Genomic DNA, 19,730 nt, shown 5'->3' on the forward strand with positions numbered 1-19,730 from the left:
CATCAAACAAAATATTTCGTTCAGAAGAGGAGGTGATGAAAAATGAGAAATTATTAAAAGTGAATATAGGAGAATGTTACTTGTGTAAAATTGGCACCTTAAAAAAAGCCTTTAAGGACCTGAATTTACTGTCACTCATAAAAGATGAGCATGAAAAGAGTAAGCGAGTGACATATTTAGGTTACAACATATCCACTTGGGAGACGGATTGAAATGCAGCCCTCAGTATGGCTAGTCTGATGCTGTAATTCCTTATTCTTTTCCATTCTTCAGCAGAGCTTGTTAGCAGCCCAACATGGGCTCACTCCTAACCAGAGTGCACGTCCCTCTTCAAGCATGTTGTAATACCAATTAACTAATTCCCAGCCACAGGACAGGAACCTGCAAAGATTTGCCTGGAGCAAACTGCTAAATAAATGGTGACAGATTTCTTGGTTTTCAATTAAGTGAAATGACATATTGGGCCAGCGAAAGACTTGACTTCCTAATGACAGGCGTTTTATGAGTGTTTCATGCCTTGAAATGAAGAGAAAATCTGCCCTTTTCTCCATCCAAATACAAAAGGAGGGCCTGGCCCCACTTGAGAGCACATCAAAGCTCCTGGAACCTGCCTTTGGCAGTTGTATTTGTGTACCACTGCTGAAAGTAAGCCTTAGTCCGCCAGGCTGCTTTGACACTGTTTCTATTCTACTGCCATGTCTGAGAAGACACAGCACAGGGACCAAAGAGAGCAAGCGGCCTCATTAAATCCATACAGGTGGCACTGGCTCTCTGCAACAGCCCTGACTCCAGCTCGGGCTCCACCCTGCTCCCGCCTGACTCCAGTGTTTGCGTTGCGAATTTCTTGCTGGCATGGCAACTGTTGCTATGTTTGCAGTAATAAGAAGTGGGTGATGCTGGTGTCTCTGTAATGATTCAGATACAAGAGCAATGATTTCTAAATAGATTTCTGAAGCGTCTCTTACATGGTACTGCACAGTTTAACAGGTTTAATTCCTCATGGAGTTTTTTTTCCTCTTCTTTTCACCTTCAGAACCTTTCATGTGGACCAACTCTAACCTTCACATAATGTGTAAATGGCAGCATGCTTCCTTTGGCTTGCTAGTATTTAACATAGGACATTACATGTTTAAAAAATGCATTTCGTAAGTCATTGTTTCTTATTGTTTCCTTGGAACCTACGCAACTGAGTCTTTTTTTTTTCATTCTTGTTGTTCTAGAAGCCTATTTTATTTTATTTTTTTTTATTACATTTCATTCTATGACACCGTTTCATAGGCTCTGAGGTTCCCCCAATTGAGTCTTTCTTGTTTAGGTAACATTAACTAAAAAGCAATCCGAAAAAAAAATTAGGGAAGGAAGAAAATATTTCCTATGTTAACCTAAGTAAAATGAAAAAGACTCATCATTGATGTTTGTGATATTAGCAAATGTTTTAAATAACTCATTTGTAAACAAGTATGAAAAATTCACTGTTGGATATGTGCTTGCCACCCTGCATCCTCTCCCCTAAAGACAGAAAGAAAAAGGGAAATCTATTTTATTATTTATTTATTGGCTGTAACCATCCAGCATTATCTGTGCCTATGATCACCACTGATTACTAATAGAGTCTAAGCCATGGAGGGTATGATGTAGATAATATCACCATGTGTACATGGTTGCTGATGTGAAGAGAAGGTGCATGATATGTTTTGATTACTTGCTATGGTCTAGACAGTATTGTGCATTTTGGTATGCCAGTCATAACATTGACTTAGCACAACTCTTCTACGAGGTAGGAGTTATTTATCAGTATTCTACAAATGAGACAGCTGAGGCACGGAAAGGATAAATGACCTGCCCAAGGCTTTGGGACTGGTCGACAGCAGGGCAAAGATCTGAGCCTAGATCAGTCTGATTTCACAGCCCATGATCTTTTTACTACTTGCTGAGCTGTTACAGTGTAAGACAAGAGAGCTGCTCTCATACTAAACAGCTAAGTGTCATAGGCAAATCCCTTCCTGCTATCAGCTTCAGGATTCTCATCTAAAATGAGGCAGGTGAATTGAGATGCTTGCCACTAAAGGTGTAGCTCACAGACAAGTGACTTTGGCATCACGGAAAAGTTTATGAGAAATGCAGAATCCGAGACTCTACACCAGACCTATGAATTTATAATCCACAGTTAGACAAGATCTTAATGGGTGCCTTGTAGATATGTGTTAAAATTGAGGAAGCACAAGAAGCCAATGTCAGTGGAGTCCGTAGCTCTCGTATATTTAAAATGCTACTCCTCCTTGTCTCTTTCCAAAGAGACTCCTCCAAAATTATTGAACCTCTCCCCACAACAATGCTAACTCTCTTACTTGATGGAAATACTATCTTCTCATAAAAAGATTTATCTGCTTTAACTCACTTTCCACTTTCTGCTTAGTATTATGTCTGTGTTGAGTGAGTTTCCTGAACTAATTTTATATCTGCAATTTCAACTGACACAGTACATTAAATTAAGGAAAATATACTGAACAGAATTCTCAACAAATCAATACCTTATTTTAGTCACTGGCATCATATAGTGTTCTGATTACAATATCTGCATAAATAGATATTCCAAGGCAATCGTAACCCACGTATTCTTTAAATTTAGGCCCAAAGAAGCTTGCAGTCAGTACACATGGTAAGATCAGTTTTCAGATTTCTTCTTCCACACCTCCCAGCTTTCTAGCACGCAAAGACATGAAGTATTCAGTTAACATAAAACTCAACCCCCAAATCTCTTTCTCTAGAAAATCCTTCTATATAAATGGTTGGATATATGTCACTTTTGTTGTTACCATTTCTTGTTCATATCACATTAGAACCTTGAAAGTGTATTACAATCAGCATTTTTGTATGTCATTTGTTCTGTAATATACACTTTATATACGCACACACTGAACATTGCTTGAGGCCGGATACTGTGCCTTTCATCTTTGCATTAATACAATGCTTGAGACGTAGTGTGGGGTAAATACATGTACGCGGAATGAAAGAACAAATAGCTGAATCCATACAAACGTTTCTAACTCAAGTCTCTTTTCACATTAAGTTATTTCTTGTTCTCTTTCTCGTTAAGGTGATTTGTTAGCGCCAAAACATGTAGAAGCACAGTTCTCTGGTGAAATTTAAGAGTCACTTGTTTCAGCCCTGTTGGCATTCCTTAATAACATGGCATTTTAATTCAATGCACATGAACTCCTCACCCAAGCACAGGAGCTTTGACATTAATAAACTCAAGTACCTTTGGGGTTACCAAGATTGAAAATTGAGCAAAGTTTATTCCTTCTCTTTCCATCAGTTACATATTAATTCAACAATATTTACAAACTGTCTCTTGTGCTTGGGTTTACCAGACATAGTAAAATATATTACCCTTTCAGTGGTAGTGAGAAAAGCAGACTCTAAATGTAATTATAATACAATGCAATATATACAGCATAGGGCATCTGGCTCAAGAGTCATGTGAACACAGAGCGTGATTACCTGGAGTGAGTAGAGACAGACAGTAATCACCTTAGCTGCAAGGGTATGTCTATGCTTTCTTTCAACTAGTATTTTAGGGAAAGATATATAAATAAAATTAATGATAATCATAATAAGTCTACCCCTATTGAGCTCTCATTTCGCTTTATATGTGTTATTTCATTTAATTCCCATAACCATAAGGAAGGTATTCTTATTTTCTCCATTTTATAAAGTGGAGAGAAAAATGACGCTCCCCAAAATGATGTGGTAAACTGCTGAAGCAAAACTTGAAACTAGTTAGAGTGGTTGTAGATTTGGGAAGTCTAAACAAAAGACAGAGAGAAAAGCCTCTTGCGGGAGGTCAGGGCCGGAGAAACCACTCAGACCAGCGGGCCTGAGGATGACTAGTAACGGTCCTGCAGAGCTGTGGTATGGGAAATGATAAGCAGCTGGTGGATACTGACTGTGAACCATTGGTGAGGACCTGGCCCAGGTCAGGGGTCTGTTAGAAGAAGGGCATGATTGCTGGTAATGGATATGGGACTTGGTGTGTTATACTCGAATCAAGCCATGGATGACTATTTGAATCCTAGTTCTGTCTTCTAGGGCAATAGAAATTTGGACCTTCATTTACTAAAATAGAGGTATTACCCTGAGTTTTGCAAGAACAGATATATAAGAACACTTAAAAATCATCCCTGAGAAATTTATGTTATTTTGTTGTAATGATAAATGTCCCCTATTTAATAGTTCTACTGAGACATAAAAACACATTTCCAAGGCTGAGAAAAGAAGGCTGCTGTCTGCCTGGAATTCAGGAGCTTCCTTCAGGCATTCTCTCCTTTTTATCACTTATTCTCTTTGAGAGAGTAGGACACTCCTTTTTCCTCATTAAATAGCAGCTTTACCCATAAATTTCCCATGGCTTTTCCTTACCTATTTACACTATCTGATTGTCAAATTCAACAGTGCTGACCATTCCTGAGTCAAGTTGCCATTTTGATTAATACAGGCATTTCTGGAATGTTTACTACCCAGCAGCTATTTACATGAAAATGACAGAAATCAGAGGAAATGACTTGAGGTTTTCGGTTTTTCTATATAGTCAATGAAAAGAAAACTGTAGCTCATTATGAATGTGCCTGCTAAATGGTAGAGTAATATAGGAAAATGGAAAAGATGTAAAATGCTTTAAACATACTGATTTTATGCACATGAACACTTTTCATTCTATTTTCAATTTCCTTTATTGTTCAAAGCAACATGAGCCTTACTTTTTTTCTTCAGTAACATTTTATCAAACCAACATAAAGAAAAATAAATTGTAAGATCATTAAATAAACAAAAAATGATGAAAAATACCATGTGAAGATATGGCTTGCTATTACTAGCATATCCCATGTGTTAAGGAGTACAGAGTGACAATGAAATTTGCCTCTAAGCTACTTTCAAATATTAAGTGCTCTGAATTTCTAAGCCTTTTATAATTTTTAGCTATTTTACTTTTTAAAGAGTAGGCAATTCTAAAACTACTAGAAAAGTTTAACTGCATTATTCATCCCTCAATTGTTACTTTGTAATGTCTGTACCATTCATGACCATCAGTTACCACCTTAAAAAGAAAAAAAAAGCTTAGAAAGAAAAAAAGAAATCATTGAGCAATTTTCAAGTTTCTTGAATTTTTAAAAAATTGTGGCCAATGGAATTAAGCCAGCACTGTATTTGTTCAAAGCTACAAAGATATATGTTTTTCATTTGGTTATCCACTTTAATATTTTAGGAATACATTTACATATATAAACTTGAACAGTATATAAAATTAAATTGAATTGAAAAAATTCTGAAGTGAATCAACCAAATCATGAATATATGGTAGACTATTACCAGTTATGCAGCACAATGTCTGGTTCTTGTAGCCAGAGACCATCAGTATTTTGATAACTAGATTATCAATCTTGATAAAGTGAATGCATGTTTTTTTCTGTGACTAACATTTCTGACATTTTATTTATTTATTGACAATATCTCATTAAAAAATACAATGCATGTATATTTTCTATTAACTCCAGCTTAGCTGATTACATCACTCCTTCTCTAGGGTATGCAGCAGGAGATACCATTCATGTGACATTTAGTAAGCTTCCATGTACCATATCCTAAAGTAAACATTGGAAAAACAATGATAAATTTAGCTATCTTCCCAGTCCTTGGGGAATCCACAGTCTAGTTTGGGGGCCAGAAAAGCCAAAAGGAAGATAGGTACTGAGCCAGGGAGGAGATATCCTAGAACCCTGAAAGAATTAGTGGAAGCTCTGGAAGCTTCCTGAAGTCAAATATTTAACTTGGGGCCTGGCGCTATGGCCTAGCAGTTCAAGTCCTCGCCTTGAACACAACGGGATCACATATGGGCGCCAGTTCTGATCCTGGTGGCCCCTCTTCCCATCCAGCTCTCTGCTTATGGCCTGGGAAAGCAGTCGGGGACAGTCCAAGGCCTTGGGACCCTGAACCCATGTGGGAGACATGGAAGAGCTCCTGGCTTCAGATCGGCGCAGCACTGGCCATTGCTGTCACGTGGGGAGTGAGTCATCGGACAGAAGCTCTTCCTCTCTGTCTCTCCTCTTTGTATTTCTGACTTTCCAATAAAAAGAAATAAATCTTAAAAAAAATTAACTTGAATCTGAAAGAATTAACCAAGCACACAAGGGAAGAAAAACACGTATCTGTGAAAGGAAGTAGCTGTGACCAAGACAGAGATGAGATCCCATGTGATATATTTGGGGAACAGCAGAGAAAATTATATGTGGCTAGAGCAGAAAATATGGGTAAGGTTTGAATTGAACAGCAGTAGAAATAAGAGAGGAACAGCAACACAACTGAGTTCCATATCCAAGGAAAACTGAAATGAACAGAATAGCTTTCTTTTACACATTAGAATTTCTAGCTGGGCATTTGCAAGGATCTGGATGTGACAGGACAGAGCCACAAGTAACTTTGATGAGACTGTACTGGAACATGACTAAATTCCAAGTCACCTGCCTGAACATGACTCCTCGCAATGTGTTAATGGATTCTCATAAGGTCCCAAGTGGAGGTCATTAAAATGAGCCAAAACAGATGAGATCTAAGTGGCATAGACACAGTAAAATTGCACTCTTTGTTTCCTTGGAACTGCACAAGCCAGCAGCACTATATGTTCTTCACACTCAGTAATCTACATTGATGACACAGAAAAGATCATCTGTTTACACAACAGTCTCTTTAAATGGTGACAATAGTGAAAGTTATAAGGACTTGGCAATATGATAAATAAAGAAAAATAAATTGACCCAATAAATGCTTTTACAACTTAAAGTTTTTAATCACTGCATTGAAAGGTGGATGATGAAATCTACTGTGGTAACTGCCCAGCATATCAGCCACATGCCTTATTCTTCATGATATGCATTTCCAGTCTCAAACAGTACCCATCTGCCTGCAACAGTGTTAGACATTGTGGTTACTCATCAAAAGGCCACTGGGAAAAAAAGACACCTACCACTGACAGGGTGCTATTCATACTGCTCCGTCTTCATCATTGGGGGCTTCAAACTGGAACCCCTTTTGCCAAGCCTCGCTCTAATAAGAAAACGTTTATTTTCAAAATGTATTAAGATAGAGAACACCAGGTTAGCACTTAAATTTTGTCTTTTGTGCCTCAGGGCAAGGTAATGGCTCACCATGGGAAACTGCAGATTTTTGTCGTCTCTCTAGCATTTCTCCTGAGGAGACATTTGAAGAAGAAAACACACTGAGTCCTGTAAAGTCAATTCTAGATTTGGACTGTTAAAACCTTTTTGTTTTTTTATTTTTTTGTTGTTGTTTGTTTATAATTCACTGAGCACACTGCTTGTTCAGCAAGTGCTGTTTGTATGGCCTGGGCTTGAGGCAGAGGTGGGTGAGATGACTAATTGGTTATGGATACAGACCAGAGGTCCCCCTGTGCTTTTTCCATCCTTTCACTCAACTGACATCTATTGAGCAGTTATATTGGGATTTGGACATATGCTGAGGCCACCTGCCTGTCATCAATGACAAATAATTTAATCAGTGCACTAAGTTCTCTTGCCAGAGTGAGTCCAACGAAAGAGAGAAGCACAAGCGCATCAGTGGGAGCTGAAGATCTAATGGCAACTCTCTTTGCAATGCTCCATCAGGAGAATTGAGCTACACAGCAGTGCATCCCTCTTGAGTCTCATGCTCGCCTACAGAAAAGTGTTCATTCTTATGGCAGGAGTTATTCCATTTCCTTCCTTCATCTCCTCTTCCCTTTTCCTCCACACCGAACCCAAGCAAGTCTTCATTATTCAGAGGCAGCTGTTGCTAAGACGTGGGAGTGTTAAATGTTTAACATCTTGTCACTTGCGTTTCTGATGGAGTTATCCCTTTTGTTTCAGAGTTTCATGTTTAGGGGTTGAAAAGCTGGATTGATGAGCATTACCAGAGAGAAATATTTTTTGAACAGTAAGTGAGGCTGATGACACATTACTTTACAGTTTAGTGAAATTCAGCAAATCTAATTCTATTATCCTGTCAAAGTTTCACCAAAAAGGAAACCTGAAAGCATATTTTAGATGAATCTTTAGAGATACCAGAAGCCACACCACATCTGCAAAAATCAGATGCATCTGCTACTGACAGACCATTGTTTTTCTATAGACTAAGAGGAGTTAATAATCTTCCAACAACTAATTCAAAAGTTATCTTTGGTGCTGCAGTGCCAGCCTCACTTTCCTTGAAAAGATTGTCAGACAATAAAAGATAACCATGTTTTTCAAATCAAAAGCTTTCAGAGTTTACATAGCTGGATATACCCAGACATACCAAAATAGAAGTTTTCTTTATGAATCATAGAACAGAGAACTGAAATGCAGGTTTTATAGGGTTTAAAACAAGACCACTTATGCTCTTGTTTATTTTCACAATCAAGCATGAGATACGATCTAATAAATGCATTTGACCAAAATGCCAGAAGCAATTGTTTTAAAGCATTTTCCTATAACTGTATGTATTTCTCAGAGGCTCACAAGCTGACAATCTGAAAGGGTTTTGTAATGCATTCAGCAATTGGTGTGACTATATATTTATATCTGTACAAAGATGCCTGCTACTTAGGGGCAGACTAAAGATAAAAACTTTTGAAGGAATGATTCCTTTCAATAGAAACTGCTGTTTTTCCTCAGTACTGTGTAACAATCATTCATAGAAGAAGGAAATTCTCAACAGAACTGGTGGTGAACTTCCTTTTGAGTGTAGCTATATATGTACATACATATTTATGCACATATATATGTATTTTATATAGAGATATAATCTAATTTAATATTTCCAAGAACCTGAAAGGTAGAAATAATATCCATTTTAAAAACAGAACTTGTCAAAATGGTGAGGAAAAATGTTGAGGGTATCAAAAAGGAAACTGGTCTATATAAGCCCAAAATTCACGTATATTCTTTTCAAGGCAGTATAACAAATTTTGCTAGAAACTTCATAGGAAAAATGGTCAAGAGGGTTTTTTTAAATTATTATTCATATATGTTATGGGTTGAATTCCATCTCCCAAAAAACTGATGAATTAAATATCTAAACTCCCGGACCTCAAAATAAAATGCTCTTTGTAGACAGAATGTTGCAGTTGTTGAAAGTTAATATTGGAATAGGATAATTCAGTATGGCATGTATTCTTATAAAGAGGAAAGAGACATCTAGGGGAATGCCATGTGAAAATGATGGAGGTAAAGTTTATGGTGAAGCATCCCTAAGACAAAGCCAAGGATTGTCATCACTAGAGGCTAGGGGAGAGGTATGGAACAGATTGTTCCCAGCAAACGTCAGAAGGAGGTGACGTTGCCGACATCTTGACTTTGGATTTCGAGCATCAAAATATGCCAGGGTATAAATTTATACAGTTTAAATTCACCAAGTTCTTGTAACTTTATTCCAACATTCCTAGGAAATAAACACAGAAGATAAAGTTTCCTAGATCTTGGGGAGAAAAAAGCTTGAGACTAAATGTCAGCATATTTCATAAGGATGGTGGTCATGTGTTAGTCTACCATTATCATTCTCTCCACATCTTCCTCATTGAGACTTATCAAACTTTTAAATTTTATTTTTGGTGTCTCAAAATAAATATAAACACAGGACCAGCTAAAGTTATAGTGACATTCTAAGATTTGATAATGCTCACATATATCATCAAAATGGCAGAAATAGGTGTGCTGTTTACAGTTTTTGTACTGGTTGCTGCTGGTAACCAATCCTACAAAAGGCACAAGTCTAATTAGGACTGAAGTCAGGAAAAGATTGCAAGTAACCACATCAGTCCTAGCTCAACTTAGGCAGGTGTCCAGAACTTGTTGTAGGAAGTCATAAGGGGATTGTGGTTTAAAGGAAGCAGGTATAACAGGTGAGGCATGGAGACTACACCCTGATTGAAATAACTAAATTCTGAATCTCAGAGGGACATTCAAAATCAAAGAAAATCTATGACAGAATTTAAGGAAAATGTTATGTTTTTATTTTCAAAATCTAATGCTCTTCAATTGCCTCTTTTTAAAAAGTCAGATCAACATTTAATTTAAAAAAGCAAAAAGCTAAACTTAACACACAGAGCCAATTGACTCTTGTTCTCTAAGATTTTGAATTTTGACTCAGCAGGAAGAAAGGAAGTTGAGTTTGTGAAGAACTGATGTATCTAGGGCCTGACTGGAGTAGCAGCAATGGCCATGTCATTAAGGCATCCAACTTGAAATCCAAAGCAGTCTCCCCATGCAGATTCAAACCTACCCGCTTCAGAAATTAGTATTCAATTTTCCATCTTTTCATACTCTTTTTCTACAAAAATCTCCCCCTTCTTGCAGCATTGTCCAAACCTACCAGTTAAGCGGTATGCCTATGAGGTCGCTTAACAAATGGAGAAACTGAAGGGGAAAGAAAAATTACCCATTTATTGGTGAACCCATCATCCAGGGGTTCCTAAGCTGGAATTGGGCTGACAAGGTGGATCCCAAGCAACAATCATGAATAATTCCAATGATTACAACTTTAGTATTTCAATAATGAGGAAAGCCTGACCCTTTATTTTTGGTCTAAAATTCCCCATTGGTGGAAAAGATGGCTGAATTTGAACACAAATCACGTAATATTGCTATTCATTCATTCATTCACTCACTTGTCTGTTCAATAACTATGTACTGGAATGTAGAGAGGTCTCCTAGTTTCCAAATATTTTGCCAATTTCTGAAAATAAAGGCCAAATTAAGACATGATTCCAATTAAGTGATAGAATAGAGATTAGAGCCAAGTCCTGATTCTGTGTGGGAAACAGTGAAACTGAAGTACACTGGAATTAAAGCCTGTCCGTGTGAAGCAAGGAGCAACAGGTGATGAGTTTACAGAGATGCACCCAGCCTGCTGCTGTGAGTTCCACTGTACACTCTATTCCTGTGAACAGTGGCACCTCAGCTACAGGTGGCCTGGTGAGCTTATAAGATCATCTTTACAATTTTGCTGAAGATGAACTTGGTTGAAAACAGGCTGCTTTGTGTTAGATAAATCAGAATTAAAATCAACTGCGCTATGTTTACGTTGGAAATGTGCAGTCAGGGAGAGTATTACACATTGCAAAGGATAGCATGGCCCCAAATTTATAAATGAAGATGGAAGTACTTATTCCCTATAGTTACTTAAAGCATTTTCTTCCTCCAATGCTAATTACAGATATACCCTACTATTCCCACTCATTGTTCCTAACTCTTGCTCTGACAGGTTAAGAGGTTGTTTCTGCAATGTTTCAATGTTTGAGTATTTTACCTTGATGAAATGTCCTTACTGTTAATTCACACATGATCTTAGTATATGTTTCCAGAAAGCTTTCTCCAAATATGATAAATGTCTAAAGAAATATTTACAGTGCATTTTCTCATGAGCAGAATTACAAAGAAATACAAAACAAAAACATCTCCAGCTTTATTGATGGAAATTTTTATAGCTTACCTCCTATTCCAGCAGATGCTATTTATTATTGTGTATCACAGGACTCATTCTAAACATCTGTACACACTTTCTGCATGTAAAGCTTTTGCAGGGGTAATTCTTTTAAAGAAGGTTAATAATGTTAATCCCATTTTGCAGATGGGACTAGAAGACAACTGGTTTTTCATTTGTTTTCAGGTCAGAGCGTAAATCAGTGCCTTATTAGCATTCATTAGAACTTTCACTCCATTCAATTTCAAACTAAGCTTCTTCCCTAAGGCACTTAATCAACCTTAAAAATCATCTGGCTTCTTCTCCTCTTAGTGCACATCTTCAAACAGTTGAGCCCTTACAGAAGCAAAGGTGGCTAGTGGTACAAGACTTGCACAGGAAATGTTAAGTGGGTCAACTGAGCCAGTACTCGGAAAATAGTTTAGGACTAACCTTTAATAGCAGTCATTAGTAATACTGACATTTATGAAGGTCTCCATATATTTCAACCCTATGCTGAGCATTTTGTATGATCTGCTATGTACAACTCAGGATGGCAAGCTCCGTTATGCCCAATTCCAAAGATGAAGCGAATGAGATGTAGAAAATGGCCTGTGTAGAGGATACAGCGAATGAGCAGAAAGCAAATTTCAAACTATGTAGTCTAAGCCTCGGCATATAGTTTCAATCACAAACCAGTAGTGGCTCTCAAAATTTAGAATGTATCAATCAAAATCACCTGAAATGCTGCTTTAAAGCACATGTTTTTGGGGCTCATTACCAGATTTTCTGCTTGATAGATATAATGTAGGGTTAAAGTTTAAGTTTCTAACCAATTCTCAGGGGATCCAAGGAGTACACTTTGAGCAGTATTGCTCTAGGACATACATAATGAATTCTCTTCAACTGTGGTCACACACAACGAAAAACAAATCAATGTTTTTCAGCAAGCGATAACATGGCAAGAACACTGCATTTAGGCAATGAATCTTGCAGATTGTTATAGGCTATCAGAGGACAGATGGCAGATCAAGAGGGTTTCCTCTAAGACAGTTAGTATCAGAGACATCAATTGATGTTTGTAAATATTGGCCAACCTGGGTAACTGAGAAAAAAAAGGATCGTCTGAAGTGACAGACTGCTTTTTGGTCTGGAAGGATAGAAGAATTAGGCCATTAACAGAAAGTGCAAGGGGGTCTACTGTCCTGTGTGATTATGTCAACATTTGGTTTTATTTGTGAAAATCTCCATAGCCTTTCCCATCTCCTTTATTTCCGAGGACCAGTGTGTCTAACTGGCACCATGGAATACTACTGTTCGCTTCTCAGATGCTGTTCTTGCCTTGAGGGCCTCTGATTGTTCTTTTTGCCCTAAAAAATGCTCTTGATTCAGGTGAGTTCTGCCCAGGGGTCTCAGTGGAGGCTACTTAGCATCTGTACATTGACAATTTCCTTGTTTTACCTGAAAACTTGCTGAAAACTGAGACCATCTCTCCTAATTACCACCACCTTTCTTCCTCATCCCCTCTGGTCTCTAAAACTTCCAGAACCGTTTTTTACCCACAGATGGAGAAATCACACTCCTCCTTCTGGAGGCTGGCCCCTCCTGCCTTTCTCACAGACTTTCCTTCCCAGCCTTCCATCCAGGCATCAGCATCCCTGTCATTTCCTCTGCCCTGACACTCTTTCTCCCTCGATTCTTGTGCCCTGTCTCCCTTCCTGCTTTCCTTTACAACCAACATGTATGTCTTAAAACTTCAGCAATCAAATGAAAAATAAATCAACACCCCCCCCCAATGACAACTTAATTATTCTGCCACCATTTTTAAGGCACTGTTGGGAAAAGAGAACAAAATAGGCAGTGTGGAGTTGAAGTATTACTATAAGGAAATTGGTCTTGGTAAATAGCCATTCTTCTCTACGTGGTTTCATGTCTGCACGGCTAAAGTTGAATGACTTGAAGGCAGGCCAACAGAAGGCCAGGAAGTCTCATACTGTGTGTACAGTTAGAAGTTACACATGCAGATCACTTACCGGGAGTGCTTTGCCTGAGTTTTAATTCATTCATCTGTAAATAGTGGTGACATGGAATAGGAGGTAAAGGCAAACTTACTTCATCCTCTGGGGCCACACCACAGCGTGCGGGCATCGGGGTGTGTTCGCAGGCACACTGTCTGTGGTTTTGATGCCCTGACAAGACAGAGTGTGTCCCTATAGATATTTCCCCTTTGGGCTACAGCTTAAGTTTCAGCTTCAATTTCAGGACATTTTTAGACAGCTTTCTTTCGCCATTCCACAGGTTAGCACAAGGTGATACTGAGGAAATACGTAGAGCTGTGCAGAGTACTAAGTTTGAGCACACTCTCCCAACTGAACTACATATGTTCCCATTCTTCATTGTGGTCGCCTTCATGTGGCTTGTGAACAAGTGAACCAAAGTCTATTTTGCTTCACATCATTAAATTGGAATAATGGCAGTATTTATGACTATTGTTAAATGAATAATTTATATAAATCATTTAAGACAAAGTATGACATATCGTTGTTGCTCAATATTCACCATTTTGCATAAAATATATTTTGCTATGTCACAACCTTATCAAAGATACACATACGAGTACTATATGTGTATGTCTGTATACTTTAAATGCTGCTATCTCCTTAAAATCATTTTTCTTTCCTTTTCTTTGTTTAGCAAAAGGTGGGTTACAACCTAATATATTCTTGACACAGTGACACAGTGATTGGTAAAATGGACCAAGTCCCAGTCCTCACAGAGGACTGTTCACAAATGGTGAGCTGGCCATTTTTGCCAAGTGTAATAAATTTTATGATAAGAGGGGCACAGAGCCTAATAAATGAATGCATGGATGAATAAACGGCTGAGTGAATGTTCTTAACTATTTCTGCTTAAATGTTAAGTGTTTTGATCTCTGAGAATAGGTCCAAATATCTTTAGAATCGTCCTAGCCTATTCATAATGCCATTTCTACTATGAATTATAACTACTCTGAACTCCTGGTCTGCATCCAGCTGTTGTTAATCTGCTAATCAGGTAGCTGAGATCCAGCTAGAGCAAGAAAATAAAATAAAATAAAATAAAATAAAATAAAATAAAAATTACAAACATAAAGAAGATATGTATGTCAATATCTTTCCAATGATATATGACAGGAAGTAATTACTGTCTTTCTTGTTTCCTATCCTTCTCACTCTTCCAGTGTTTTCGAGCTGAGATTCACTTGCCAGAAATTGTTCTTTTTTAAAAAACAATTTGGTTCAGACTCTATTGGAAACTTAATACAGCAGGTGAAGCATGATGAATCGGAGCCAGACACAAATAGAAGGCTGCAGACTCAAGGGCTTCAAAGAGAGACATTTAGGGTAGTTCTGTTCTTGGAGCTGCTGCTGGCGCTTGCTAAGAGCCAGAATCCAAACGAGGCAGCTGCTGCAAATGTGCATAAATAAAAGGAAGCAAGTGCCTCACGTTCCTATGGGAACCTGCAGCCGCTCAGATTACCCATTCCCCAGACATGATTTCCTTTCAGCTTGGTGTCTCATATTAAAAGGTAGACCATGAAGTACACTTGTGGAGTGGTGCCTGGGGGATATTTGTAGTAGGAGCTGCATGACTAATTTTCCCAACACGGTATAGAAGACTTACTCCTGAGGATTTTGTACATTTAAAAAGTAGCATGTGAAAGAAGAAACCTAATTTTTTTTCCCACATATTCCAAAAAATGCAAGTGACTATTCTTGTTGCTAAACAGTATGTCTGTGTGCTTGTGTGTATGTGTCAATGTGAAATAGCAAGACTGCAATCTCAGATAACGTTATCCATTTTCTTATTGGAATATTGATTGTATGATAAATACAGGAGTGAAAATGAATATTTTTTTCTTAGATTCAAAATCTATTGTCTTTTCGCCTTAGCCCCTAGCTTTAGTAGAAACTTTGCATATAAAGGAAATTCAAGATTAGACTGTCAACACATAAAATCCAGCACTACATAAGCCAAAGCTTCAACAGGTTCATGACCAGAGCCCTGCATTGCCAACTCTAAGCCCAACTGTCCACCAGAATTTAAAGCAAAAATGACTGTCAAGAAAGTAGAACCCAATGTATTCACTCCAGCACATCAGGGGGTTTCTGAATTGTAGCAACACTGTGGAGGAGAAAACAAGTAAGAACCAAGGTGTTTCACTGGATCTTTTTCTTCCACCTTAAAGGTTCAAGTAATCTCAGCCAAATTGCTTGGCCTCCCTGACTCTCAGTTTTGTTTTGATAAAGAAAAAATATTAATGATAATATCAAGCCCACACAGATGCTTGGAAGATTGAATAGGGAATTATATATGAAATAAATATTTTTAGCACTTATGATTTCAAAAAGTGCTTTCATAGACATTAGCCCAGCTAAGATTCCCATGAAACTTACAGATTTGCAAAGACAAGTATCATTGAATTGTACACATTATATTTTTTAAGTCACATCTCTATGAAAGCAAGGGAATTCTACCAAGCCACAGTTTCAAAGGTACAAAATAACCTGGAGTTCTTGCTTTCACCAAAGAAATGTTTTTGTTTGTTTGTTTGCTTGCTTTTGTTTGTTTGCTTTTTACTAAAGCACTATCATTTCACAAAAGCCTAAATGTGTGTCACACTCAGTCATTACTTTTTGTGGTATTATCCACAGAGGCTCCAGTGAAGTGTTCTATAAGGAAGTCTTTAGACACATAGCAACTGCAGCTATAATTTTCAAGTGTATTTGGAAGCATTCAGAAAAGTGAGATGGGTAGTTTTAGTCTCGTCTCTGACTCCTTCAGTTGATATGGTAATGTACAGAGGGAAGGCCTTCGTGAACCTGTCAGGAGTAAATGGAAACCTAACACATTCAATAGCAGGGTTCAGGTTCTGCGGTGCTACAGACTAGGGCTGCTGTGTAGTGCCCCCAGCTGTGGGCAATAGTAGTGTAAGATCAACTGGTGACTTTCTGTGGCACCTTCACACAACCACTTCCTATTAATATGTAGCAACGTAAATATATATATGAAAATGCATGAACAAAAGGACATCTAAATGTCTCCTAGAAGGAAGCTCATGTAACATTTTCCTTTTTTCTCAGTTCTGGTGCTTCGGGCATACATTTTAAAAGATGTACTTGGTTATTTACTGTGACAGAGATGGGGAGATATTCCATTTACTGATTTATTCCCACAATGACCACAATGGCTGGGGCTGGGCCAGATAGAAACCAAGAGCCTGGAATTCCAACCAAGTATCCCACATGGATGATAGGAACTAAGCGCTTAGACCACAATCTTCTGCTGGCTTCCCAGGAAGCTAGTGAGAAACAGAGGAGCTGAGACTCCATCTGTGCTCATATACAATGCCCGTTGTCGGAGGCAGTGACAACCTGCAGTGTCATAATGCCAGCCCCAGCTGCTGATATTCTTCAGTCTACTTTATCCATTCAGTAAATACGTGTCCCAGGCACTGCACCTAGAGCAGCAAATGCAACCAAGGGATCCTTTAACTAATGGTGCTTTTATTTTGACGTAAGAGAGACACATTTTTAAGGTAAAATGCATAGTATTTTGAAAGAGAGAATGGGATAAGAGATACACAAAGAGAGGTAGTTTGCAATTTTAAATAAATGGCTAGGGAATGCCTTCTCTAGATTACATTTCAGCAACATGAACAAGAAAACCACAGCTCATGGAAAAGAATATTCCAGGCTGTGGGAAGAGCAGTGCAAGTTCCATGCTGTGGCAACCTGTCAGTGCATTCAGTGATATTTCCAGAAGGTCAGGCAGAGTAAGATGCTTATGGGGAAAAAGTAATGAGAGAGAATGCAGAAAAAAGACACTAGACCAATACTTGGACATTCACTGAAATTGAGATGCATGCAGGACTCTATGCTGAGAATTGGAGCCATTAGGGACCTTCCTAAAAAGATCCTGCTGAATGAAATACTTTGGGATGAGAGGTAGGAGTTTTTAATCAACTACTCCTTTAAATTTACTTTCTGTTCACTTGATAAATTCATAAATAAATAGTCTATTTAGCATGGACTGTGGTTTAGGCAACAGAGGAGACAGACAAATAAAAATAAATAATACTTATGGGATATCTACTAATTTGTTAGTTCACTGTTCAGGCATGTCATCTCACGTGATTCTCACAAGAACACATATAGATGACAGAGGCTATTTTTGTTCTCACATTACACTAAAGGAAAATGAGGCACAGGAAGGTAAAGTAACTTGCTCAAGGGCAAAAGCTAAGAAGTAGAGGAGCTAGGACTGGAAACCTGGCTTTCTTCAACTCAGTCCTGTTTGTTACCCATTTGGTCATACCCAGAGAATATATGGGGATAAAAGATGAGGTTAAAGTAATGATAAGTAGTACAGTTCAATCAAATTCATTTTTTTGCAAAAATTTATTCATTCTTATTGGAAAGGCAGATGTACAGAGAGACGAGACAGAGAGGAAGATCTGATGATTCACTCCCCAAGTGACCGCAACGGCCGGTGCTGTGCCGATCTGAAGCCAGGAGCCAGGAACTTCTTTTCAGGTCTCCCACGCAGGTGCAGGGTCCCATTGCTCTGGGCCATCCTCGACTGCTTTCCCAGGCCACAAGCAGGGAGCTGGATGGGGAGCAGGGCTGCTGGGATTAGAACCAGCGTCCATATGGGATCCCAGCTCGTTCAAGGCGAGGACCTCAACCATTTCGCTATCACACCGGGCCCAATCAAATTCATTTTTAAACTATGTGCTGAGTATAAACTTTGTGCCAGACCCCAAATGCCAGGCTATAGACCTGAATAACAAAACAGGGCTCCTGTACCTAGGGAGCATCCTTTCTGTTGGGCCAACCATCAAGGCTTAGTAAATACCAACACTGTGGCTGTGGATGTCCCGCTGTGCAGAAGGCTACAGAGGACTTGTTTCAGAAGCCAGTCATGTTCCTGCCAACACAGAAGGCAGAGCAGTGGTTGGCTCAGCAGGAAATGTCAAACCCTGGGTTGCCCCAGGATTCAAAGGAGCATCACAGCACATCACAGCATAGAGTAATAGCCCCCACATTACTAGCAGCAGAAGAGACTTTCGAAGAGAACAGGCGCCTCAGCCACACAGTACCATTTTGTTATTCAAGGTCTGACAGCCAAGGATGCACAGAGGAGCTGAGGAAAGCTTTAGTGTTGTGTGATGAGGCAGAAGGTCCCAGGGGTTTGGTATACGCTCTCTTAAAACAAAAACAAAACAAAAAAATGCTTGTAATTTTGTGATCTCCTTAGGGTGTTTCAAATGGTTTGTGAAGATCAATGTTGTGCATGTTCAAAGAGTTTAGGGAGTTTAAATTCTTCCCATTCATACTGGCCTGTCATAAAGAACAAAGGAACATGGAATTTCTTGCAGGGATCTGAATTCGCACAAAGGAGCCTGGAGATCTGAAACCAACAAAGATGGCCTTTGAACTTTCCTGGATCTTAAAGGGGGAAAGAATACATATTGCTCTGTAGGCTCCTAGCTAGTTGCTGCTTTTATTTTCCAACAATAAAACGTGCCCTATGATTTTTATTTATGTAATCCATAATATAAACTGGTGGTTAAAAGCTTGGATTCATATGAACCTGAGTAGAAATCCAAGTTCTACCAGTTATAAATTTCATGATCTTGGGCAAGTCAGTTGAAATTTCCAAGTCTCAAATTTTCCATCTAGGAGCCAGAGTTATAACATAATAGGCTGAGTTTCCACCTATGGAACAGGCATCTGGGTAACCAGTTCATGTCCAGGGTGCTCCAATTCCAAGCTAGCTCTCTGCTTGTGTCCTGGGAAAGCAACAAAGGGTGGCTCAAGTCCTTGGGCACCTGCATCCACATGGTAGACCCGGAAGAAGCGCCTGCCTCCAGGCTCTGACTGTTGTGGCCACTTGGAAAGTAAGCCAGTACACTGGAATTTCTCTCTCTCTCTTTTCTCTCCACCTCTTAACTCTGTAACTTTGTTTTTCAAATAAAAAATTTTAAAATATTTTTTTAAAATTTCCCATCTATAAGAAAAAAAACTCCCTCAAAGGATTGCTATGTGGTTTGTACATGTTTACTATATGGTCAATACTAAGTAAACTGTGAGCTTTTTCTGTTATTCCATTAGCTCATGTACTTAGTCTTTTATGTTCATCTTCTAGGAAAAGCTACAAAAATGAAAGATGAATGGAAATGCCACTCACTGTCACTG

The 19,730-nt window shown here is 38.6% G+C and overlaps 1 protein-coding gene across 2 annotated transcripts in view; it reads left to right on the top strand.

The window, feature by feature from the left end:
* TNNI3K (TNNI3 interacting kinase) overlaps positions 1-19,730 on the top strand; it is a 281,015-nt gene that overhangs the window by 241,745 nt on the left and 19,540 nt on the right. The window lies entirely within an intron of this gene.

This window comes from Ochotona princeps, chromosome 2 (genome assembly GCF_030435755.1).
Source record: "Ochotona princeps isolate mOchPri1 chromosome 2, mOchPri1.hap1, whole genome shotgun sequence".
Taxonomy (NCBI): domain Eukaryota; kingdom Metazoa; phylum Chordata; class Mammalia; order Lagomorpha; family Ochotonidae; genus Ochotona; species Ochotona princeps.